This window comes from Anser cygnoides, chromosome W (assembly GCF_040182565.1).
Source record: "Anser cygnoides isolate HZ-2024a breed goose chromosome W, Taihu_goose_T2T_genome, whole genome shotgun sequence".
NCBI classification, from domain to species: domain Eukaryota; kingdom Metazoa; phylum Chordata; class Aves; order Anseriformes; family Anatidae; genus Anser; species Anser cygnoides.
Window position 1 is genome coordinate 9496535 of NC_089911.1, and position 26357 is coordinate 9522891.

Below are 26357 nucleotides of genomic sequence, written 5' to 3' on the forward strand. Positions count from 1 at the left end.
TCCTCTTCCCTACACGAGTGCGTCTCGGCTGTGGAGAAACTTTCTGAAGAGTTCTACCAACTTAAAGACGCACAGAAGTATAAGGCTTTAGTAGACACCGGTGCACAGTGTACTCTAATGCCATCAAGCTATAAAGGGCCAGAACCCATCTGTATTTATGGTGTGATGGGGGGATCCCAGCAGTTAACTGTATTGGAGGCTGAAGTAAGGCTAACTGGGAATGAGTGGCAAAAGCACCGTATTGTGACTGGCCCAGATGCTCCGTGCATCCTTGGCATAGACTATCTTAGAAGAGGATATTTCAAGGACCCAAAAGGGTTCCGCTGGGCTTTTGGCATAGCTGCCTTAGAGACAGAGGACATTAAACAGTTGTCTACCTTGCCCGGTCTCTCGGAGGGCCCTTCTGTTGTGGGGTTGCTGAGGGTTGAAGAACAGCAAGTGCCGATCGCTACCACAACTGTGCACCGGCGGCAATATCGCACCAACCGAGACTCCCTGATTCCCATCCATAAGCTAATTCGTCAACTGGAGAGCCAAGGAGTGATCAGCAAGACTCATTCACCTTTTAATAGCCCCATATGGCCAGTGCGAAAGTCTAATGGTGAGTGGAGACTAACAGTGGACTATCGTGGCCTGAACGAAGTCACGCCACCACTGAGCGTTTTGCCATAAAACAAAGTCAAAGGACCTTCACAAGTGATTCCATTTTTAGGAATAAAATGGCAAGATGGACGTCGTCAAATCCCAATGGATGTGATCAACAAAATAACAGCTATGTCTCCACCAACTAGCAAAAAATAAACACAAACTTTCCTAGGTGTCGTGGGGTTTTGGAGAATTACACATTCCAAATTACAGTATGATTGTAAACCCGCTCTACCAAGTAACCCGTAAGAAGAAAGATTTCACATGGGGCTCTGAGCAACAACAAGCCTTTGAACAAATTAAGCAGAAAATAGTTCATGCAGTAGCCCTCGGGCCAGTCCGAACAGGACCAGATGTAAAGAATGTGCTCTGCACTGCAGCTGGGGAGAATGGCCCCACCTGGAGCCTCTGGCAGGAAGAACCTGGGGAAACTCGAGGTCGACCCCTAGGGTTTTCGAGTTGGGGATACAGAGGATCTGAGGCCCACTACACTCCAACGGAAAAAGAGATCTTGGCAGCATAGGAAGGGGTTCGATCTGCTTCGGAAGTAGTCGGTACTGAAGCACAGCTCCTCCTAGCACCCCGATTGCCGGGGGATACTAGGCTGGATGTTCAAAGGAAGGGTCCCGTCCACACATCATGCAACTGATGCTACATGGAGCAAGTGGGTTGCACTGATTACTCAGCGGGCTCGAATAGGAAACCCCAGTCGCCCAGGAATCTTGGAGGTGATTATGGACTGGCCAGAAGGCAAATACTTTGGGATATCATCAGAGGAGGAGGTGGCCCGTGCTGAAGAAGCCCCACTGTACAACAAGCTACCAGAAAATGAGAAGCAATATACACTGTTCACTGATGGGTCCTGTCGTATTGTGGGAAAGCATCGGAGGTGGAAGGCAGCTGTATGGAGTCCTACACGACGAGTTGCAGAAGCTGCTGAGGGAGAAGGTGAATCGAGCCAATTTGCAGAAGTGAAAGCCATTCAGCTGGCTTTAGATATTGCTGAACGAGAAAAGTGGCCAGTTCTCTATCTCTATACTGATTCATGGATGGTAGCAAATGCCCTGTGGGGGTGGTTACAGCAATGGAAGCAGAACAACTGGCAGCGCAGGGGCAAACCCATCTGGGCTGCTGCATTGTGGCATGATATTGCTGCCCGGGTAGAGAACCTGGTTGCAAAGGTACGCCATGTAGATGCTCATGTGCCCAAGAATCGGGCTACTGAAGAACATCAAAACAACCAGCAGGTGGATCAGGCTGCTAAGATTGAAGTGGCTCAGGTGGACCTGGACTGGCAACATAAAGGTGAGTTATTTATAGCCCGATGGGCCCATGACACCTCAGGCCATCAAGGTAGAGATGCAACATACAGATGGGCTCGTGATCGAGGGGTGGACCTGACCATGGACACTATAGCACAGGTTATTCATGACTGTGAAACATGTGCTGCAATCAAGCAAGCCAAACGGTCAAAGCCTCTTTGGTATGGAGGACGATGGCTGAAATATAAATATGGAGAGGCCTGCCAGATTGATTACATCACACTCCCTCAAACCCGCAACGGCAAGCGCCACGTACTTACAATGGTGGAAGCAACCACCGGATGGCTGGAAACATATCCTGTGCCCCATGCCACCGCCCGGAACACTATCCTGGGCCTTGAAAAGCAAGTCCTATGGCGACATGGCACCCCAGAGAGAATTGAGTCAGACAACGGGACTCATTTCCGAAACAACCTTATAGACACTTGGGCCAAAGAACATGGTATTGAGTGGGTGTATCACATCCCCTATCATGCTCCAGCCTCCGGGAAAGCTGAATGATACAATGGACTGTTAAAGACTACACTGAAAGCAATGGGTGCTGGGACATTCAAAAATTGGGATGCACATTTGGCAAAGGCCACCTGGTTAGTCAATACCAGGGGATCTGCCAACCGAGCTGGACCTGCCCAATCAAACCTGTTACGCACTGTAGAAGGGGATAAAGTTCCTGTAGTGCACGTAAGAAACATGCTGGGTAAAACAGTCTGGGCTACTCCTGCCTCAGGAAAAGGCAAACCCATTCGTGGAACTGCTTTTGCTCAGGGACCTGGATGCACTTGGTGGGGAATGCAAAAGAATGGGGAGGTCCGATGTGTACCTCAAGGGGATTTAATATTGCATGAGAATAGCCCATGAGTTGAATTATATTATGTTAATTATTATATAATGCTGTATGTCATCACTACCATGTTTGCTATATGTCAATGTCCTATTAATGGTATCACAGTAACAGCCACGCAGATAATAATGAACGAATTCTGATAGAAATGGACAAGCACAGAGAGGTGATGGAAGGAGAACGGGCTTCAACGTGTGACAATCCAACATCACACAACATCTCTTCTGCCCTGAAAGACTGCTGTGACAGATGGAGCCCGAAGTCAGTCACGGACTATGCAAACTCAGTGGACATTCTATATACCATAGATGAAAATGGTGATTAATTGGAATGTATTGGAAAGGGTGTGACCTGAGCATGACATGAATGGTATGGAATAAGGGGTGGATATATGTCCTGGTTTCAGCTAGGATAGAGTTAATTTTCCTCCTAGTAGGTGGTAGGGTGCTATGTTTTGGATTTAGGGTGAGAAGAGCGCTGATAACATGCTGATGTTTTAATTGTTGCAGAGCAGTGCTTACACCAAGCCAAGGACTTTTCAGCTTCTCGCTCTGTCCTGCCAGCGGGCAGGCTAGGGGTGCAGCAGGAGCTGGGAGGGGACAGACCCAGGACAGCTGACCCAAACTGGCCAAAGGGGTATTCCATACCATCTGACGTCATGCTAAACAATATATAGGGGTGGCTGGCCGGGGTGGGGGGACGGCTGCTCGGGGATAGGCTGGGCATCAGTCAGCGGGTGGTGAGCAATTGCATTGTGCATCACTTGTTTCATACACATTATGAGTATGTGGGAATGGAAATGTTGTTTTTGCAGTGTTACATTGTATAGAAGGAAGGAATGTGGTATTGAAATATGCTTACAGTGATAAGAAAGCTTAACAGAAAACCTTGTAAAATGCAGACAGCCGGACTCCTTAGAGCAATTAGGTGAAAATCACGGTGTCAAGTCAAATCAGATAAGTGATGAAACATTACCACTTCAAACAGTAAAAAAGTCAAAAGAAGCTTGAAATTTAACAGGCCAGCAACTGAAGGCCAGGCATTGTCTGTGAAGCATCAGATAGATTGTGAACCTGGATTACCCACTCCAGTGGGGAAACAGGGGAGGGTCCTGTCATCAAAAAGTATATAAACTGTGTTTTTGGAACTAGTGGGCGCGCTCTCCTGCTTGTGGGGCGCCCGCCATTGCAATCGCGAATAAATTACTACTTCACTGAGATCCTCGCCTGAGCCTAAGTTATTGGCTACGGAGTGTTTCTCACAATCTGGGGGCTCGTCCGGGATCCAGTCACCTACCGGGGAGCCCCACCGCCGCAGCAGCAGGAAGGCATGCCCCGCTGATTTCAGCGGTCCTGTGCATCGACGGTGGCGGTTCTGCGGAGAGCTGACAGAGGGCCCGAGACTGATTAAAGAGGCAGGATCCATGAAGTAGTGGGGAAAAGGAAGAAGGTAGGCACTCAGGGTTTTAAGAATTGATCCGGTAACTCTGTGCACAGACCAAGGTAAGAAATATTAAGTATTGCTTTGGGGGTCGGGTGAGACTCTGTGTGATGTGTGATGTGTGATTGAGACGTACTTTTGTACGAAGCGAGTGTGGAGTCCTGATCCGCGGTTCCGTAGCTCCGTGAGGGGCGCGGACGGAGACGGACGAAGCGTGAGATAAGGGAGAGAAAGGAAGAGTCTCGGGAAATTTGGTGTATGGTAAGCCCTTGCACTGGGAAGTGCTTGGCAATACACCAGGGAAATTTGGTGTGCGGTAAGCCTTGCACGGGGAAGTGCTTGGCAGTACACCAGGGAAATTTGGTGTGCGGTAAGCCTTGCACGGGGAAGTGCTCGGAAGTACACCAGGGAAATTTGGTGTGCGGTAATCCTTGCACAGGGTAGTGCTCGGAAGTACACCAGGGAATATGGTAAACTCATAGGTGTGCGGTAGCCCTTGCACGGGGAAGTGCTTGGCAGTACACCCCCATTTTCCAGAATAGGAAAAATGGGAAATATGAGTTCCAGGGGACAGGGAGATATCCCTGGGGGAGTGCCTACCAAAAGTTCTTCCTGAAGAATTATAAGAAATTGGAAAAATAATCTCAAAATTGGAGGAGATGGTAAAATAAATAAATAAATAAATATGGTTAAATATTGTGTATTAGTCTGGACAAAAGAACCAATTAAGGAAACAGCAGTATTTTGGCCAAAATACGGGCCTGATGAAAATTCAGGCTTGAAATTTATGTGTAAACAATAAGATTCCTTTTTTTTTTTTGGAGGAGGAGCCAAGTTATGCTCCCTATAATCCTAATATTGCACCGGAGGCAGCAGCAGTCGCTCCAGGAAAGGAGACAGGGACTGCAATTAACACTGTCCCTAGAGAAGAGCGTACTCTAGGCTCTGGCAAGAATTAGAACAAGGTAGAAGAGGTACTGAGAATTTTGCCTTCCCTGATACTAACAGCACTAACACTAACTGTGTATCCTCTTAAGTGAACTTCCCCCCCTCCTTACCAGCAGAGAGGTTAGGAGTTTCCTAGGACCTAACTTATACTCTTGGGGAGGGGGAATTATGTATATAAATATGTTGTTTACAGGGAAAGAAATGGGAATGATCAGGAGGAGAGCTGCTATACAAAAATGGGAAAGAACTCATCCTCCAGGACCAGGGGTAATACCGGCAGGGCAGAAATAACCACTTGCCGATCCTGGCTGGAAGAATAATAGTGTGCAACACAGAAATCATATGAGAGACTTGGGGTCAGAATGAGAAAGTACTTGGGGATGAATCCTGAGGACCCGGTATCCCAAGGGCTCTTGAAAGTTCATTTTGTGATTGAAGCCTGGCAAGATGCACAGAAAATGCTCCAGAAGGTGGGGGGGATGTAGTGAACAGTCACTGGGGGGCCCTCCTGTGGGAGGCCCTGAACGTGTGTGTCAAGAGGGGAGATGAGAAGGAAAAGCAGAGAGTGAAACTAATGGTATTGACAGTGTAGCAGGTAGTCAGGCAGAGGGTTGGAGAAAGAGGAAGAAAATCTTCAGGGGAGTCAGGGCCAGGATGGAAAAGAGAGGAAGAGAGATGAAGGAATGGCAGGCAAGGAAAGCTACCCGTGTTGTGGCCTGAATCTTAGCAGGGACAGGCTTTGATGGGATGTTTTAAGTGTGGGCAGGCTGGCCACTTCAGGTAGGAATATCCGGAGTGGAAGAAGGAGGAGAGAAGGAAAATGGGATGAGGGAGAAAGGTATGGAATTAAGTTGGCTAATGACTGAGACTTTGGTGAAAGTACAGGCTGGAGAAAGATAAGAAGAAGTGTTAAAAAGGGTTATTGAAGGTGTTAAAGGTGTGGTATGTAATGTTTGACAGAGCTGTTTTTTGAATGAGTTGGGAAAGTTGAATGAGCAGGGAAGGAGGATGTAGGCACTATCTAAGTAACAGTCTAGAAGTTTTGGTATATTTGCTGTGGTGTTTGGTCAGTTTCCCAAGTATCAGGGAGGGGCGGGACAGGGGGGGCAGCATGCTCCACCAGGGGCCTCTCCACAGGCCACAGGGGGCTTTGGCTCCGGCGCCTGGAGCGCCTCCACCCCCTCCTTCTGTGCTGACTTTGGTGTCTGCGGGGAGGTTTCTCACTCCTCGCTCTCCCAGCTGCTGTTGAGCAGCAGGTTTTTGTTTGTTCGTTTGTTTGTTTTCGTGGATGTGCTCTCACAGAGGCACGGACTGTGTTGCTCATGGCTTGGCTCTGGGCAGCGGTGGGCCCCTCTGGGGCCGGATGAAATTGTCCCTTATCTGCCACGGGGTGGTTTCTGGATTCTCCTCGTGGGGGCTGCCACTGCAGCCCCCTCCCAAACCTTGCCATCAAACACAATACACAGGGGCAGCTAGGTCATTACTGGCCTGTAAAGTATCAGGGATTAAATTAACTAATGAAACCCTAACAAGTGATGGGGGTAGAAGGGGCTGGGATAACAGTGCCACCTTTGGGGGATACCAAGCTGAGACTAGGGGATAAAATGATCTCTGGGCAATTATTGTATGTGCCCAAGGCAGGGACTAACTTGTTGGGAAGGGATTTGATGATGAAATTGGGCATTCAAATAGTAAATTGTTAGACTGGAATAACAGTGGTATTAATGGAGTGCTCTCAGGCCCTGAGAGCAAAGATATATTCACCTCTGACTGGAAACACTCAGAAGTGGGGGCGGAAGCAACAATACATATGGACAGTTTTACCTCAGGGGTTTACAGGGCCACCAATTTATTTGGGCAAAGTTCTAGAACAGATTTTGGAGCAATTCCAACCTCCCAAGGAGGTGTTACTGTTACAAGTATGTGTATGATCGTTTATTGTCAGGACAGGAGAAAACAGTTGTGAAGGAAGCTACTAACAAGCTATTCAACTTTCTGGGAAAGCAGGGCTTGGGAGTATTGAAAAATAAATTACAATACGTAGAAAGAGAAGTCAGGTATTTAAGGCATCTAATGTCTGAGGGAAAATGGAGAATAAATCCAGAGAGGATTCAGGGAATTGTTGAAAACTAAGAAAGAACTAAAAAGTTTTAAGAGAAAGATTTTTTTAAGGAATCAGGAGCCACGAAGCCTGAGGGAAAATGGATACTCCCTGATGGGAGAGAAATGCTGAATAAAGCACCAATGAGGCAAATATGATGTTTTACATCAAGAGAGTCATTGGGAGATGCAAGCAATGTGTGATGCTGTGCTAAGAAAGTATGTCTGTGTAGGAATATACACTTCAGTGAAGCAAATATGCAGAGGATGTACCATATGTCAAAAGGCAAATAAAAAGGTCATCTGTAACTCACCTAGAGGGGGACGGGAGCCAGGGATTCGACCTTTACAAAGTATACAGGTAGACTTTACTGAGTTACCTAAAGCAGAGAGACTTAAGTACTTGTTTGTCCTAATTGACCACGTGATTGGATGGGTGTAAGCTTTCCCCTCTGTATCTGCCACTGCAAACACGGTGTCTAAGGTATCACCGGAGCAAATAGTCCCTAGATATGGGATAGCTGAAAACATTGATTCAGATCAAGGAAGACATTTCACTTCACAAGTACTGCAAGGGTTAATGCAGGCCTTAGAGATTGAGTGGGATTTTTACACCCCCTGGCACCCCTCCTCTTCTGGGAAGGTAAAATGAATGAACCAGACATTAAAGAAGCAATTAACTAAATTAGTGTTAGAAACTGAACTTCCTTGGGTAAAATGCTTACCTTTAGCACTCCTCCAGGTTCAAACAGCACCAAGAAAGGATATAGGAATTTCACCGTATGAGATGCTGTTTGGATTACCCTATCTGGGCAGAAGGGATGAGATACCGCAATTCGAAATGAGAGTATTCTTAAGAACTGTATTCTGGGGTTGTCCTCTTCTTTGTCATCTCTCAGGACCCGTGGGAAATTGGGTCCTGATTCACACCTGGAAAGGATCAACTCCGGCCTGAATGGGAAGGACACTTCCAAGTACTACTAACCACTGAAAAAGCCATAGGAACTGCGGAAAAAGGTTGGACTCACTATACTCGAGTGAAGGCATCCGTCGACCCTAGTACCTAGGAAGCTGTTCCTACAGAAGACTTGTTGGAAACTGAAATCGAAGAGAAAAATCTCATAGTGGACGCTGAGCGGGATAAAAGTTTACAATTTGTTGTGGTTTAACCCGGCTGGCAACTAAACACCACACAGCCGTTCGCTCACCCTCCCCCCTCCCTCTCTGGGATGGGGGAGAGAAACAGGAAAGTGAAGCCTGTGAGTTGAGATAAAGACAGTTTATTAAGACAGGAATATAATAATAACAATAATAATAATAGTGATAATGATAATAGTATTAATAATAATAATGTGTATGAAACAAGTGGATGTTTGTGCGTCGTCTAGGTCCTTATCAATTACTTCTCGTACTGCTAATTCCCTCAGGTACTGAATTCCCTTCTCCATGGTGGTCCATTTGCCTGGTAGACATACAAGTTCTTCCTTGAAGGGATACCTTTCCTGCACAGCTGATAGGAGACACCTCCAGAGGCTGCGAGATCGTGCTCCATCTCCAATTGCTTTGTCAATACATGCGTCCCTAGCAAGGGATCCCAGCTGCCTGGCTTCCCTGCCCTCTAATTCCACACAATTGGCTCCGGTGTCCCAGCACCAAAGCAGCCAGGTGACAAGCTGCTCACCTATGCAGCGACCAAAATCTTTTCGCAAATCTCGTAGCTCACGCTGGTATAGGGTTCGGGTAGTTACTGTTGATTTTTCGACATCCTCATCCTCATCTTCATCCTCCTGCACCTTTGATGGCCCAGCCTCATCTTCTCTATACCCAGACCTAGCAGAAGACTGTCTGCGTTCTAAACGACCTGAGTCTCTATACCATTTTTTCACCTTGTCTACAGGGGCAACTTGCACTGCTACAGCTCGTTTCTCTAACCCAGACACAGGGTCTGCCACAGGGGTTGGAATACCCTCTGCGGGGTCAACTTGCACTGCTACAGCTCGTTTCTCTGACCCAGCCACAGGAGTGGGAGCAGCTGCACGAGCTGGGGCAGCTGCAGGAGCTGGAGCAGCTGCAGGGGCTGGAGCTGGAGCGGCTGCAGGAGCTGGAGCTGGAGCGGCTGCAGGAGTCGGAACGGCTGCAGGAGCTGGAGCTGGAGCGGCTGCAGGAGCTGGAGCCGGAACGGCTGCAGGAGCCGGAACGGCTGCAGGAGCTGGAGCTGGAGTAGCTGCAGGAGCTGGAGCGGCTGCAGGAGCTGGAGCTGGAGTGGCTGCAGGGGCTGGAGCTGGAGCGGCTGCAGGAGCCGGAACGGCTGCAGGAGCTGGAGCGGCTGCAGGAGCTGGAGCTGGAGTAGCTGCAGGAGCTGGAACTGGAGCGGCTGCAGGAGCTGGAGCGGCTGCAGGAGCTGGAACTGGAACGGCTGCAGGAGCTGGAGCTGGAGCGGCTGCAGGAGCTGGAGCTGGAGCGGCTGCAGGAGCTGGAGCGGCTGCAGGAGCTGCAGCTGGAGCGGCTGCAGGAGCTGCAGCTGGAGTGGCTGCAGGAGCTGGAGCTGGAACGGCTGCAGGAGCTGGAGCTAGGTTGCTAGTAGCATCAATTGCAGCTCGATAGGCACAAGCCAGACCCCAGCACGCTACAGTGATTTGTGTCACTTTGGAACTGCCAGAGTCATGACACCTTTTTTTCAAGCATTCTGCCAGCTTTTTAGGATTTTGCAGTTGTTCAGGGGTGAATGTCCAAAACACTGGAGGTGACCACTGCTCTAGAAACCTGCCCATATCCTCCCACACTCCCTGCCACTCGCAACTATCCCGCCTCAAGACAGATCTCCGGATGAGATTCCTAAGTAGTTGTTTAACCCTCCACAAAATCTGAAGCGCATTCAGGAGACATAACAACAAGAGCAGGCTGGTCTGAGTATCCCAAGGATATTCAACATCTCGGAGAACCACCGTAACTAACTCGGGGGATAAGAGGGTGGTGGTGAAGGAGAAAGGGAGAGTGAACAGGTAGGGAAACATGTCTTCCCCTGTCCCCTTCACAGATTGGCTCCCGAACGAAAACAGGCAATAGGTGTAATTGCTAATAGTTTCCGAGATATGGGTTCCAAAGTATAGAGTCGACGTCAGTGCTGAGTACAAATACCAGGTTAAAGTCGTGACCAGATATTTCATCATTTCATAAGCCATTGCTACACCGCACAGTACCATAACAATCTTAAACCAGGGCCCGGAAAGGATAAACAGTCCAACAGGGAGCACATACAGAAAGTAACGCACCATAAAACTCAATTTGGAATACAGGTACAGCAGACTGGAGATTAAGGCAATCAACATCGTGACTAGCAACTATTAAGCAGGTCCAATACTTATACCAATTTTAGTTTAACACACTCTGGTCAGATTTGTCGATATCTCAACCCTTCGGGCCCCACGTTGGGCGCCAAAAGGACTGTTGTGGTTTAACCCGGCTGGCAGCTAAACACCACACAGCCGTTCGCTCACCCTCCCCCCTCCCTCTCTGGGATGGGGGAGAGAAACGGGAAAGTGAAGCCTGTGAGTTGAGATAACGACAGTTTATTAAGACAGGAAAATAATAATAACAATAATAATAATAATAGTGATAATGGTAATAGTATTAACAATAATAATGTGTAAGAAAACAAGTGATGCACAATGCAATTGCTCACCACCCGCTGACCGATGCCCAGCCTATTCCCGAGCAGCCGGCCCCCCCACCCCGGCCAGCCACCCCTATATATTGTTTAGCATGACGTCAGATGGTATGGAATACCCCTTTGGCCAGTTTGGGTCAGCTGTCCTGGGTCTGTCCCCTCCCAGCTCCTGCTGCACCCCCAGCCTGCTCGCTGGCAGGACAGAGCAAGAAGCCGAAAAGTCCTTGGCCTGGTGTAAACACTGCTCTGCAACAATTAAAACATCAGCATGTTATCAGCGCTCTTCTCATCCTAATCCAAAACATAGCACCCTACCAGCTACTATGAGCTACTTAACTCTGTCCTAACTGGAACCAGGACAACAAAAAAAAAGAAAAGGGGGGAATGGTGGGAATAAAAATGTTTTTGCAGAGTTACATTGTTTAAAGGTAAGGAATAGGGTATTGAGATATGCTTGCAGCGATAAGAAAACTTAGCAGGTGACCTTGTAAAATGCAGACAACCAGACTCCTTAGAACAATTAGGTGAAAATCACGGTGTTAAGTCAAGTCAGATAAGTGAAGAAACATTACCACTTCAAACAGTAAAAAAGTCAAAAGAAATCTGAAATTTAACAGGCCGGCAACTGAAGGCCATGCATTGTCTGTGAAGCATCAGATAGATTGTGAACCTGGATTACCCACTCAGTGGGGAAACAGGGGAGGGTCCTGTCATCAAAAAGTATATAAACTGTGTTTTGGAACCAGTAGGTGCGCTCCTGCTTGTGGGACGCCCGCCATTGCAATCGCGAATAAATTACTACTTCACTGAGATCCTCGCCTGAGCCTAAGTTATTGGCTACGGAGTGTTTCTCACAAAAACAAACAAACAACAAAAAAAACACTTAAAACAATCCCCTAAACAAAATAAATTACAACAACATAGGAAGCCTTTGTGACCGCAATACTGCATTAGAATTGGTTTAAGTAGTATGGCAAAAATGGGAAAAGCCTGAGCCATATTTTGACATTTGTCATTTAAGTTACACAGTCATTAGTGAACCAAACCCAAACCATCGCAAATTCAGAGGCTTAGCCAAAGTATAATTATAAGAATCATTAAAATTCCCTGGCAGTTGTGCATTAGGCTTATAAATCACTGTAGGTCTTATTTTTGTAGAAGTTTGTTTCTCAAAAGAACAACTGCATTTTAGTCTATTGGAATACTTTCAAGTTTTACAAATTTACATGCTGAATACACTTCACTGCTCAGTTTCAGGTCCTATCCACTATGCTGTTCTGTAAATAACTATGCTACAACAACTCACCTTCAAGTGCGCTGGATGTTTTACATTCTTCAAATTCAATAAAGCCTTAAAGAAACGACAGTGAAGTTATTAGGTTAAATATTATGTTAAATTTAATCTCAAATGAAGGTCAAACCCTAAGATATTTTAACCACTATTAATATTTCCTGAAAATACTAGATAATCTAATTTAAAATGTTGGTGGTAACTGAAAACGATTGCCCTGTCAATGGTCAAACAGATTGCAAACTCATGTGTACAGCAAATCATTAAATATTTTCACTTTCATACTGAAAACGTAAAATACTAGTGCACACTCTCCAAATACAATTTAATTGCCTGTTATTACTGAGACAGGGAACATGATAAAGGATGTTGATTCCTAGGTCTTAGCTAGCACAGTTGTCTGTTAACGACCCAAAGATAAGAGAATAAAAGACTATGCATAGATAATGGTACCAGCAAGAACTGGCTTGACTGCTGAAGTCTGTCCAAGACAGGAAAGGCCAGAAGATTAGCAGCAGGGAAGACTTCTGGCCTTCAGCAAAAGACCAACAGAGCACCCTGGGTGACCACCCAAGGACTCCAGTACGCATATGAATAGAGACGGGAACCTACGTTAATGATTCTTTGGAGACCTGATGAATATACAAGAGACTTACGGGAAATTAAATGAAATGAATATGTATTTGTCCCACTAATATAAGCACACTGCCAGTAACCCTTGGTGCGCAAGTTAGGTCGATCTATCCCCCTTGCGCCTGGCGTGGGTGCGCAGCGCCGAATAAACATACCTGCTTTATAACTATCTCGACGTTATAGAGTCTGATTTTCACAAATCATTACAACTACATGAAGCATTTCTACTTTGTTTCCTCTTCTCATTTAAAATTGCATACATCAGTGCAAAGATTTAGATTTATCTTATTTTCTTGAAAGAGCTATGTAAAGAAAAATTTAAAATGAAAAAAGCATAGCTTCACACTTTCGCTAACTGTATTGTTAGTTCCTCTGTTTTCTCTTCATAGCCAATAACCTAGGCAGTTAAAAGTGAGATGCAGAACATAGAACAACAAAGAAGATAAAAGAACTTTAAAAAGCTCATTAAGACTAAACAAGACAAAAAAAGCAAACAGCATTGTTTAAGTGCAGTATGTAAATAAATTCATTATTATGGCTTCCTATTATAGTTGACACAAGGTAACAGTCAGTTGTCATTGCAAAGGGCAGTCCTAACTTTAATTCCTTCAATCTGGCTAGGTCTAGAATTTGTTTAACCCCACACTATGATCCATTTTAGGGAGCTAAACTTGCAGGGAAAAAAAAAAAACAACACAAAAAAACCAAAACAGTGGTTTTCCATAAGATCTTGTGCAGGGAGTTAAAAATGGCAGAATCACACCAGCATTTGTGCAAGTGCAAAGAAAGATTAGGTGAGGACTTTTGCCCAGGGAAGTTGTGGATGCCCCATCCCTGGAGGTGTAAAAGACCAGGTTGGATGAGGCCCTGGGCACCCTGATCTAGTGGGTGGCATCCCTGCCTATGGCGGGGGGGGTTGGAGTTAGATGATCTTTAATGTCCCTTCCAACCCAAGCCATTCTCTGATTCTATGACTCCATGAAAGCAGAGAGAACACGCAGAAAGGTGCCATTACTTTCAGCCCCAACTAAGAATTGGCCCCTTTGTTACCTTAGGTTAATAATTAGCCAGCTTATTTTTAAGAAAATACAGACTTGTATCTCAAAGCGAGGATAAGATGTTTGAGGGGGGAGGGGATATTAGGTGAGGAACTCATGGTATGCATGTCTTTCGATGTGTAAACGACTAAGCTTAGTATGCATGCCTAAACTGAAATAATAAGAGAAGAAAGAATGAGATGGTCTGAGCATGTGGAAGAACTGGGTTCAAACAGCAAGCACAGTGAGGAAGACTATCTACGACCACCAGAAGACCCGGAAAGACCACCAGTAGAAACAAATGCGCAGGGACATGTGCATATTTAATGTCAGGGACATTTACACATTAAATGTCAGTGACGTTTACATATTTAATGAGCTCCGGGAAATAGTATGAATATGTTAATTATTTCTTGAAAATCTGATTCATATGTATATTTTGATTGCATATAACCCTTGTAGCTTGACCAATTCGGCATACACACTAGGTGGAGTGATCCCCTGTGTGCCCGGTGCCGCAATAAAGACTGCCTGCTTTATGAAACTCCAAATTGAGTCTTGGAGAGTTTCTTCGACCGGCTTTTACGGTAACACTTGACCCATGTTTAAAACAGTAGCTTGCAACTGTATCCACAAAAGTAAACATGTTTAGCATGTTAACGCTGTCACACGCTGTCACTCATCTCTATGTAATCATTTTGAGGGAATACACACAAGTTCATGCATGCACACATTACAGATAAGATAGGGGGAGGGGAAAAAAAACTGTTCCCAATTCTGTAAGACAGCCAAACTTTTTCACCCCTCCCCTCTCACTGGAGTTATGCAACTACTTCAAGTGAAAGATTGAAATCTTGGAAAATTTCAGTTAAACGACTGGAAGTAAAGTGACTGTGGAAACTTCAAATGCAGAAACTACTTCCACTATTGCCCCAAAACATGTGCTAGTACATACTCTGATTTATCTTTATTATGAAATTATGTTTGTTCTTGAACATCCACCATAAAAGCAAGAGCTGTGCAAGGGTGTTTTTTCATCAAATAAAAAGTGTACAAGTAAGCATTTTCCAGTGTTTTCACTTGTACTCTTTTCAAAATGAATGTCATACTCATAGTCTTAAAGTAAGTATCTGATACAAACAGAACTTAGATACAAGAAACATGGAGACAACAAGCTTCAGTTTGTTTTTATATAGTACAACATAGCAAATCATTGTGCTGCAATTAGAGATGCCACAATGAAAGTAAAAAATAATTCGGCTGTGAATTAGCATTGTGAATTACCCAAATGGAATTAATTTGTAATTGATTTATGCAGTTAAGTACCTCAAATGGTTATATGTGCAATGTAACCTCTACAATGTATATTTAACTCTTGCAGTGTAAAATGGCATTCAACTCAGTATAAACTACATTTTGATAGCATTTCTCAAAACTGCAAATGAAAAGTTATGCTTACATCAAACAATAAGGCAATTGAGAAAGTGATGTTGCAACTCCATACTAATTGATGTCAAGCGAATTGAATTATTTTAGACATAGTAGATAAAATCTACCAGATATTTTTTTTAAATCTTGCTGGCCTCTAATGTTTTGTTTTTTTAAAAAGATTTGCTCAAAATAATGACTTGTATTTATTGTAATTAAGACCACATCTGCAAAATTTTCCCTTCTGGTAAAATAAAACAAACAAACAAAACGGGTGCTTGTAAAACCAACAGCAGGATGAAAATCTAGGTCTAGAACCCATTAATATCCCATTTATCATAATGTAATTATTTGGCTTCCAAGTGAAGCTTTTCAGAACAGAATATTAAAAGGCCAATTTCAAATGGCAGTCTTAACTGCCCTTTAAATTTAAATTATTAAATAACTTCAAATTATTCAATATGACAAGGCAAAATACAAATTCTGAACAACTCTCATTCTGAAATATATTATAAATACATGGACAATTTAAGCTGCTCTTCAATCCCTTCTCCTTTGCTCTCCATTAAATTCGCAATAAAACAAAGTGTCCTGGTTCCAGTTAGGACAGAGTTAATTTTTCCTCATAGTAGCTGGTAGGGTGCTATGTTTTGGATTAGGATGAGAAGAGCGCTGATAACATGCTGATGTTTTAATTGTTGCAGAGCAGTGTTTACACCAGGCCAAGGACTTTTCGGCTTCTCGCTCTGTCCTGCCAGTGAGCAGGCTGGGGGTGCAGCAGGAGCTGGGAGGGGACAGACCCAGGACAGCTGACCCAAACTGGCCAAAGGGGTATTCCATACCATCTGACGTCATGCTAAACAATATATAGGGGTGGCTGGCCGGGGTGGGGGGCCGGCTGCTCGGGGATAGGCTGGGCATTGGTCAGCGGGTGGTGAGCAATTGCATTGTGCATCACTTGTTTTCTTACACATTATTATTATTAATACTATTATCATTATCACTATTATTATTATTATTGTTATTATTATATTCCTGTCTTAATAAACTGTCTTTCTCTCAACTCACCGGCTTCACTTTCCCGTTTCTCTCCCCCATCCCAGAGAGGGAGGGGGGAGGGTGAGCGAACGGCTGTGTGGTGTTTAGCTGCCAGCCGGGTTAAACCACAACGGTCCTTTTGGCGCCCAACGTGGGGCTCGAAGGGTTGAGATATCGACAAAATTGACCAGAGTGTGTTCAACTAAAATTGGTATAAGTATTGGACCTGCTTAATAGTTGCTAGTCACGATGTTGATTGCCTTAATCTCCAGTCTGCTGTGCCTGTTTTCCAAATCGAGTTTTATAGCACGTTACCTTCTGTATGTGCTCCCTGTTGCACTGTTTATCCTTTCCGGGCCCTGGTATAAGATTGTTATGGTACTGTGCGGTGTAACAGTGGCTTATGAAATGATGAAATATCTGGTCACGACTCTAACCTGGTATTTGTACTCAGCACTGACGTCGACTCTGTACTTTGGAAACCATATCTCGGAAACTATTAGCAATTACACCTATTGCCTGTTTTCTTTAGGGAGCCAATCTGTGAAGGGGACAGGGGAAGACATGTTTCCCTACCTGTTCACTCTCCCTTTCTCCTTCACCGCCCTCTTATCCCCCGAGCTAGTTACGGTGGTTCTCCGAGATGTTGAATATCCTTGGGATACTCAGACCAGCCTGCTCTTGTTGTTATGTCTCCTGAATGCGCTTCAGGTTTTGTTTCAGTGTGCTCCACAAATCAGAAAATACAGGTATCTCACTGTACTGGATCTGGCTAGTGTGAGAAACACTCCGTAGCCAATAACTTAGGCTCAGGCGAGGATCTCAGTGAAGTAGTAATTTATTCGCGATTGCAATGGCGGGCGCCCCACAAGCAGGAGAGCGCACCTACTAGTTCCAAAACACAGTTTATATACTTTTTGATGACAGGACCCTCCCCTGTTTCCCCACTGGAGTGGGTAATCCAGGTTCACAATCTATCTGATGCTTCACAGACAATGCCTGGCCTTCAGTTGCCGGCCTGTTTTTGAGATGGTAATGTTTTCTCCCCTTATCTGGCTTGACTTAACATAGTGATTTTCACCTGATTGCTCTAAGGAGTCTGGTTGTCTGCATTTTAGGAGGTCACCTGCTGAGCTTTCTTATCACCGTAAGCATATCTCAATACCACATTCCTTCCTTCTATACAATGTAACACTGCAAAAACAACATTTCTATTCCCACACTAGGATAGAGTTAACTTTCCCCACAGCAGCCCATATAGTGCTGTGCTTTGCACTTGTAGCTAGTTGATATGGCACTGATGTTTTGGGTATTGCAGAGCAGTGCTGGCACAGCATCAAGGCTGTCTCTCCAACTCCCCTGCCCATCCCACAAAGGCCAGTAGGTTGGGGGTGGGCAAGAGGTGGGGAGGGGACAAATCAGCTGACATAAACTGACCAAAGGGATATTCCATACCATATGACGTCATGCTCAACAATAGAAGAATGGGGGGGGGACTCTCACTATGAAAGTGTTTGTCTTCCCAAGCAACAGCTATGCATATTGAGGTCCTGTTTCGCAAGAAGTGGATGAACACCACTTGCTAATAGGAAATAGAGAATAATTTTCCTCCTTTTGCTTCTACATGGCCTTTGCGTTTTTTGTTTGTTTGTTTTCATTAAACTGCTCCTTATCTCAACCCACAAGCTTTTCCTTCTTTTAATCATATTTTCTCCCCCGTCCTTCTGAGGGGGAGGAGTGAGAGAGTGGCATGGTGGCGCTTAGCTACCCATCAGTTGTTAAACCACCACACTCACAGAACAAAAAACACCACCACCAAAACCCAGAAAAACTGAGTCAGAGAATGTCCACATCCCTACAGTGATTTCATTAACATTTTATTTTAGGTATTTAAATGCTACTGTTGAAATATATTGAGCAAGAAATTCAGAAAAATACCATAAAACATAGAAGCTGAAGAATAAATCTATTACTTATTCAACACTACACTTATGACAATACATTTTTCATGAGTTTGCTAAGGTTTCAAGCAACTACTTCTGTTTCTTCCTTCTATACATATTGCCATTTGGCCAGGAAAAAAATACAAGCCAAACCAACCACAAACACTCATCGCCAAAAGAAAAACAGAGGAAAGAAAACTTTTAAAAAACAGACAAACGTAGTTTTAGAGAAAAACAATACTAAAGCTTTTTCAGAATTCCATCTTTTTTCTTTATCCTTCCCAGCTACTAAGAGTGATCCAAAGATTTTTAAGACTTACATTAATGATTAAAATATATAAATATTCAAGGATCAGGTAAAACTCATACTTACTTCAGGTCAATATCTTTAACTTTCACTTCTAACACAAGCAGAAAGCAAAGATTTTTCTTTAACAACACATCAAAGTATTTATATTTTGTCCATTACTCTTGCCTAACATTTGTCTTTGAAGTTTTTTTTTGTTTTTTTTTTGGAAAAGAAATTTATTTCAAGAGACACTCATGCTTAGTACCAAAACGCACACCGATATGAAGATCAGATTAACATTTTCATTTTAACAGAGGCCAGCTACCCCCCCGCCCCCAAAATTCACCTCACTGTTTCAACAATGTGTTCTTCTCTGATAGGGAAGACTGTAAAACACAGTCTGATAAACTCTAGGTTACTTAAGAATTGCCAGAGAGAATCATCATCATAGAACAGTTTGGGTTGGAAGGGACCTTAAAGATCATCCAGTTCCAACTCCCCTGCCATGGGCAGAGATGCCACCCACTATACCAGGTTGGCCAAGGCTTCGTCCAACCTGGTCTTGAACACCTCCAGGGATGGGGCATCCCCAGTTTCTCTGGGCAACCTGTTGCAGTTCCTCACCACCCTCTGAGTGAAGAATTTCCTCCTAACCTCTAGTCTAAAACTCCCCTCTTTTAGTTTAAAACCATTCGCTCCTATCCTATCATTTTCTACCTGAGTAAAGAGTCCTTCTCCATTGTTATAAATGACTGAGTCCCAAATAGGATTACAATCAGAGTTTACAATTTATTAAACGAATAGAGGCAAGCAAACAGCGCTGGGTGCGCCGGGAGTCTCTGCTCCACCGGGACGCACACCTGTTACGTAAGGCAGCTGGTTTTTATACTCCTAGGCTAATACATATTCATTACTACTTCTAGAAGAGGCAGGGTTATTATAATTGGTTTCCCAAATCCGATGTCGCCTGCTTATCAGTCTCTGTTACTTTCTCAGGGGCCGCTCGAACAGGGAGACAGGGAGGCTCATATTTTCCTCCTTATCTAGTGGTCCAGGGAGACAGGGAGACAGGAAGGCTCTTATTCTTCCTCCTTATCTAGTGGTCTCTTGGCCGGCTATCAGAAGTTACTGCACATCCGTGCAAAGTCAGCAGTTTTTCTCCGAAGAAATCCCTTTGTTCTTTTCTCGCCCAAACCCAGGCCTCAATGTTAACCCTTCAAAACCCCTTAGTGGCACGAATTGCTGGACCATTTCTTACAATTCCTCCCTTTTTTTTTTTTTTTTAATCATCAATTCGTGTCTCTCCTTCAACCTTTGTCAGTAACAATTGGATTTCATCAGTCAGTTCTCGGGGTGTCCACTTCTTAAGCATCATTATCGACACGTCACCTTTTCTCTCCACTGAAGTCATCACAAATTGGGTGCTATTTATTACTCGCCGTATCAACAACGTAAAGCAAGGTATCATACAAGGTATAAACAATAATGTCATTACACCACATAAAAATAAAAACAGCATCCTTTTAACCCATGGTCCACCGGGCAACCATGAAAAGAAATCCCAATCCATACCCTTCCAAGTTTGTACTGGGACGTGGGCTAGCTTTTTAATTTCTTTTGTTATCTGCTTAACCACTTTTCCATTATCATCAATCTGTAGACAACAATTAGAATCGTTCAGTTTTCCACATACTCCCCCTTCTTCTGCTAGTAAATAGTCTAAGACCATTCTATGTTGGAATATAGCATTTCTCATTTGAGTGGATTGGTCAGCCAAAAGATCCAAGGCTGTCGCTGTTTGATTTGTTACAACTTCGAGGATAGCTTGCAACCTAATTATTCGGTTCAAATTATAAATAGGTTCTCGGGCTCCTGATACCAACTCATTCGGGTTCCAGGTAGCTGGCCCATAATGCTGTATGATTCTTTCAGGAGGCCATTCATCCTTTCCCCATTTTTGGGCACTATCCCCGGCTAAGGAAGTATCAATAGATCGTTTTACTCTGTTCAGGTCATCATATAATCTTATTCCTAAATGATTTCCTTGTGTTTGTGACAATAAAAAGAACAAGGGTCTTATGTACCCCCCATAGCATATTCCCGACCAGTTTCCAGGTAGCCTCTTGTAAGCATGTTTGCCACACACCCAATAATGTCTCTTTAGGGCCCACGTCCCGTTTGGAAAATGACCATCCCATCCATCTTTACCCTTTTGGGCGTGATAATACAGAGTGTCCTTGTTACCGAGTGGTCCTGTTACAATGTCTGCCCCGTTTGTACTCGTATATGCACGCTTCCAAGCTCCCACGTTGGGTTTCCACTTACAGTCACAATTCAGTTCTCTTTGGCGACCTGTCATATTATAAGCCTTTTTCGCCGTCCAATCTTGAGAGTGTGGGAAGCGCCTTCAATCATGGGGTTGGGCCCGCTTTCAGAGCTTGTGTTACCATTCAGCCCTTCAGGGTGATCCAGCTCCTGGAAAAACTAATCACAATTTTATTATGGGTTTAAAAGGTTCTCATGTTATTTTTCTCAGGACAAACTGATCTTGGTGTGGGAGAAGTCCGGTCGAGGCACTCTCACTCGGCGGTCAATACCCATAGGGGTTGCCTCCCTCGGTAGACCATACACGCCGCAGTGGAGGGTCCTACCCCGGTCTTGCCTTCTCCCTTTCCTCCCTTCAGCCTTGTCCTCTTTATCCAGTGCCCTTAATTCATGCAGAACCTCATTGCTGGGATATCAGTTCCTCTTTAGTCTCAGTTTCAGTTCCCCAGGAGTGGACTCAACCCTCCAGGCTTCGGTAGTTATTGGTCCTTTTATTCTGGATGCGTGGGTCCAACCCCTTTCTGCTGTTCTCACAGCTGTTTCAGTAGTTAGTAAAACAAGGTACAGTCCCTCCCATCGGGGGTTCAATGATTCTTCTCTCCAGGTTTTTATTAAGACCTTGTCTCCTGGTTGTATTTTATGAATAGCAAATCCTAAAGGTGGTGTCTGAGTCATCATCCCAATTTCTCTTATCTCCTGTAATCTCCTTCCAATGGTAATTATGTATTTCTGGATACTATGATCCTCAACTACATTGTTCCCTAGGGGCATCCCTTGAGAATAAGGCATACCATATAACATTTCATATGATGATAATCCAGTCTCACTGTGTGGTTTAGTTCTTATGTTTAAAAGTGCCAATGGTAAGCATTTTCGTCCAGGGCAGCTGTGTCTCGATCATTAACTTAGCCAATTGTTGTTTTATTGTTTGATTCATCCTTTCTACTTTCCCTGAGCTTTGTGGGTGCCACGGAGTGTGGTATTCCCACTGAATACCTTTCAAGGGGTACATCCTTCAAATCTTTGTGGCTGGCGTATGTTCGATTATTTGCACACAACTGTGTTCCAACGGTCCTTCTTCTGGAACAGTTCCTAGAAATACTGCTGGATATAACAGGTTAGTCGTTTTCAAGGTTGTGTCATCTTGTTCAATTAGGATTGCCTGATATTTCATCATCCAGCTGGGTGATAACCAGTGCCCCCCCCCCCTTTGTTCCAAAACGGTTGTTACCATATGTGGTCCAAAAACTTCAATATGTTTTCCCATTTGAAGGCAAAAAAATTTTCTACTATCTTTATCAAGAGGTATGCAAAAGAAGGCATCCTTTAAATCTATCACGGTAAACCATTTATATTTCCCTTTCACAGATGTTAACAATGTGTAAGGATTAGCTACTACCGGGTGAATATCCTTTGTTATTTCATTTATTGCTCTAAGATCTTGTACAAATCTATACTCGCCATTCGGCTTCTTTACTGGAAAAATTGGAGTATTGTATTCCGATTTACATTCTTCCAGAATCTGATATTTGAGAAATTTGTCAATAATTTTCACCATTCCTGTGCCTAGCTTCTATCTTAAGTGGATATTGTTTGATTCAAACAGGTTTGGCTCCTTCCTTTAATTCCACCTTTACCAGTTGTGCCAGTTTCGACTTCCCTGGTACATCTGTTTCCCGTACTGTTGCTATAACTGCATTTTCTACTTCTCTTGGAATATTAACAAAGGGTTTATCTTTGATCATTAGGATTTGGCCTACTTTGGACTCAGGTACCTTCATTATTAATTCTCCATCCTCAAAGGTTATTGTTGCATCTAATTTGGCTAATAGATCCCGTCCCAAGAGTGGCATCGGGCATTCTGGTACATACTAAAATTCATGGGTTAGTTCCTTACCCCCAAAACGCAAATCAAGGGGTTGTAAGAATGACCATTCCTCCTCTTTCCCTGTGGCTCCAATTATTGTAGTTGTCTTAGTTCCTAATCGTCCTTTTAAACTATTTAACACTGAATATGTTGCTCCTATTACATTTACAGCCTAATTAACACAGAGAAAGAAGCTCCCATAACCAACAAAAAATTCAAGCCTCTGTCTTCGTTTCCTAGCTTTATTTCAACTAGTGGACCTGCTAGGGTAGATGCCCCAGGTCCCCATCATTCCTGACTGTTGTAAGTTTGTCCTGCAGCCTAAGACAATTTCTTTCTGATATCAGGGGCTGATTGCCCTGGAAAGAGGCTAGCCAGTTGCCTCTCTCTCTCTCTTTTTTTTTTTTTTTTTTTTTTTTTAAGCCAGGTCCATTTTTTTTTTTTTCATTGCATTTCAAAGTTGGTCCAGAAATTCAAAAATTCCATAAATTCCATAGGGGTTTCTTTTGGACCTTGTTGGAACAGATTCTCAATTCCCAATAGCCAATTTAACCAGATTTTAGTATTTACATAATTTCCGGGGTGATTAGGGTCTCAGTGAGGGGGTCGGTCAGGGGAATGCAATCGTTGAAAGTTCCCTGAGCGGTCCCATTGGCAACCTGAGCTCACACATGAACTCAGGTTGTTTCAAGAGTTAGCTGCTTTTCTGTTTCCACGACAACTCTCTCGGACCGATCACGGTCCCCCTGCCCCAGAGGGTTCACACCCGCGATTTAGAGATCTCAGCCTCGGGTTGAGGCGGAACTATTAACATTCCTACATCCTCTTTCCCTGCTCATTCAGCATCAAACAGCTCTGTTAAATACTACATGCCACACAGCCTTTAACACCTTCAACAACCCTTTTAACACTTCCTTTATCTTTCTCCAGCCCGTACTTTTCTAATGCCAACACCAAAGGCTCAGTCAGGGGCCAACTTAATTCCAAACCTTTTCCCTCCAACATGCTGAAACAACATATCACTATACAACATTTCATCCTATTTTCCTTCTCTCCTCAAAAACATTAATTGCAAGACACTGTTATAGTCGATTGACCCATAAAGTGGCCATTTAGTTTATATAGTGGCCACCATTGATTGCAATACTTAGTGAAAGTCCTCTTGCTTTCTGTGCCCCCATTTCTAACAATATCCTTCCAATGTGCCACTATGCACCCAAGGAGGCTTTTCTTTTTTTTTTTTTTTTTAGGACGCCTTTTTTTTTGGATTTTCCCCTTTTCCTTGATTTCCCATTCCCTTTTATTTATTTATATTAGTTACTGTCCCTTGTTTCAATTTCCACGCAAACCTTTTTATTGCAGGTTTTTACTATCTTTTCCTAATCTTCTTCCCAAATGTCCCAATTCTCTGGGATTAAACTCTTCTTTCCACATACAAACTTTACTATTTCAGATTATTAATGAGCCCCATTCCAATCATAAATCCGCAGGACTTCGGAAAAACACCTGAAGCACTCAGCCTTCTGTCTTCTAGACAAACAATAACACCTTTTCCACAAAATTTACATTTCAATAAGACCGAATTTCAAGCCAAATGCTAATTTTTCTCATGCACTTTGTTAGTAAGCCTACACAAAACAAGGAATCACTCCTGTGTATCCGTCAAGATGGGGGTTTAAAAAGGTATTGAGGCCTAAATAAATTCGCTCTCCCCCTTCTTACCAAATTCCCAGAGCTCAGGCCCGAACCACCAAAGAAGTGACTCTCCGTTCTACCACTTTGATAATCAGTCAGCCCCGCTCCCCCGATACTTGGGAAACTGACCGAACACCACCGCGAATATACACAAACTTCTAAACTGTTACTTAGATAATGCTCCCACCTTCCTCCTTGACACAGTCAAAACATTTAAGAACAAAACAGGATTACAAGATGCACCACCGGGGGTGGATTGTTAGGATATAGAGGTGGTAGGTTATCCAATGACTCCCATTCATCATCTTTTTCTTTTTCCTTTTTTTTTTCTTTTTTTATTTTTTTGTTCTCTTCGTCGTCAAACTTCTCGTCTGCTTTTAGTGTAAATATTGAGGCTGGAAAAGGACGTGAGATCCTGATCCATAATCCTGCATAATCACTTTCCTCCTGGCTAAAAGGTTCCTTTGAATTAACATGTATATTTAAGGCCTGGCAAACCCAGTCTTCAAAGGATCCGAAAACGGGCCAAAAGACATGTGGTCTTAAAGGCTCCTTTGGCCATTCTGTCATACAATACTGAACCATTTTTAATTTACTTTTTCCCTTTTCTGGGGCCCCTATCGTTCCAATTTCTAATCATTATCCCTAATGGACTTTCTGGTGGTATGTCTGGTAATTTGCTCCCTTTTCTCTGGTCCCGGGTCTTCAATTTTGTCTGACCCATCTAGGAATTTTACTGTGGCAATTCCTACAGCCCTTGGTTGCCTTAGTGAGAGTGTCTTGCAGGGGGTTTAGGACCTATCACCCACCCACGAATCCTATAGGAATCGCTTCGGTCCTTCACCGGCCAAGTCCCTCGCGGGAGATTGGAACCGCGGTTAGAAGACCTCCACAATCGCTTCGGAACTACGTTCCGTCTCAATCACACTCTCACACACACAGGCAACCGAATCCCACCCAACCGAACGGTATACACATTAAATACTTACGACTCCGTCGTCTTCGTTCGGATCTTCGCGCGCAGAATTACGGGCAAAATATAGTGCTGCAGCCGGCAAAGGGAGCTCATAAAAAAATCTAAATCTTTGCTTGCCCTTATTCAGGTTCAGGATGGTGTTAGCCCCGACCTGACTCGAACAGGAGCCACCAAATGGTGGGGGCGCCCCTCCTAGATCAAGTCAGAATTCAGGAACCAAGACCATCCCGGACGAGCCCCCAATTGTTATAAATGACTGAGTCCCAAATAGGATTACAATCAGAGTTTACAATTTATTAAACGAATAGAGGCAAGCAAACAGCGCTGGGTGCGCCGGGAGTCTCTGCTCCACCGGGACGCACACCTGTTACGTAAGGCAGCTGGTTTTTATACTCCTAGGCTAATACATATTCATTACTACTTCTAGAAGAGGCAGGGTTATTATAATTGGTTTCCCAAATCCGATGTCGCCTGCTTATCAGTCTCTGTTACTTTCTCAGGGGCCGCTCGAACAGGGAGACAGGGAGGCTCATATTTTCCTCCTTATCTAGTGGTCCAGGGAGACAGGGAGACAGGAAGGCTCTTATTCTTCCTCCTTATCTAGTGGTCTCTTGGCCGGCTATCAGAAGTTACTGCACATCCGTGCAAAGTCAGCAGTTTTTCTCCGAAGAAATCCCTTTGTTCTTTTCTCGCCCAAACCCAGGCCTCAATGTTAACCCTTCAAAACCCCTTAGTGGCACGAATTGCTGGACCATTTCTTACATCCATCCTTTTTATAAGACCCCTTTAAGTTTTGAAAGGCTGCAGTAAGGTCACCCCAGAGCCTTCCCTTCTTCAGGCTGAACATCCCCCTCTCTCTCGGCCTTTCTTCA

The 26357-nt window shown here is 44.1% G+C and overlaps 1 long non-coding RNA gene across 1 annotated transcript in view; it reads left to right on the plus strand.

Annotated features, from left to right (window-relative positions):
• Positions 1-24734, plus strand: part of LOC136788706 (uncharacterized) — a 130181-nt gene extending 105447 nt beyond the window's left edge. Inside the window, exon 2 of the long non-coding RNA XR_010827340.1 lies at positions 23238-24734. This is a non-coding gene — a long non-coding RNA (uncharacterized lncRNA). The remainder of the gene's footprint in view (positions 1-23237) is intronic.
• Positions 24735-26357: the final 1623 nt, after the last annotated feature.